The following is a 996-nucleotide window of genomic DNA, read 5'->3' as shown; positions in this document are numbered from 1 at the left end:
TCAACACTGACTTGAATCTTGAGACTCAGCTAGACAATCTTTTCCTAACCTTAACTTTAAATGCTTCTGTTGCCTAACCATACACAGGACTTCAGTTCCCTGGTGTCAAAGTCAAAGCCACATACAGTAACACATAATCCAGACAGAAACTCTGCTCAAAATGTCTTACAGTATTTGGTAAAACAAATTCTAAATATAAAATATAATAGTGTGTGTGTGTGTGTGTAAAAAAAGAGTGAAAACAACAATTTCCCCTCAGGGATTAATAAAGTATATCTTCTTCTTCTTCTTCTAATTCTTATGGCAAATGTTTAAAGTTGAATCATGCTCATCAATGCAGATAAACAGTAAAAGACAATGTCTGTGTGTCCTTGATTGGCTTGTAAACGCTTCATCTCAGCATCTCCTTGCACACACATTCACATAGTCGCCCCTCTTTTATCCCACGCAGCAGCCCGCCGTCACACACATCTGCATCTCGTGCAATTTGTCACTGATACATCTCATGCCACCATTGGCTGTTGCCAAGCAACCTGTGTGTCTAACAGACTATTTCCCATGATAAATTAGCTGGGCTGTTACTATGCCAACAGAATTTGTTACTTAATTAAACTGATTCGGATTGCAATTGGTTGGAGGGAGACAGAGAGAGACAGAAAGAGAGAGAGAGGGGCCATGACACACACACATACACACACAGGGGCTGAGGAAGTGAGATGAGACAGAGAGAATCCACAGAGGAATGACTGTTATTAGATAGGCTGAGATATTGAAATGGTCAGGCTTTGCAGACGAGGGCAACAAAAGAAGAAAGGTGGAAAAAGAAAACACACACACAAAAAAAACACAGGACCCATCTGGAATTAACAGCCTGATGCTTTCAGTGGTGATGTTGGTTTTTTCTCTCTGCTCTTAAGAGAAATGCATTTTCCCTGACAACAAATGTGATTTTTTTCCCCCTCTACTTTTATTCAAATGAGCTGCTGGCAGGTCAGG

Source organism: Morone saxatilis, unplaced genomic scaffold (assembly GCF_004916995.1).
Source record: "Morone saxatilis isolate NCDOM2014 unplaced genomic scaffold, NCSU_SB_2.0 Contig19, whole genome shotgun sequence".
Lineage (NCBI taxonomy): Eukaryota > Metazoa > Chordata > Actinopteri > Moronidae > Morone > Morone saxatilis.
Note: the sequence above shows the minus strand (reverse complement) of the source record.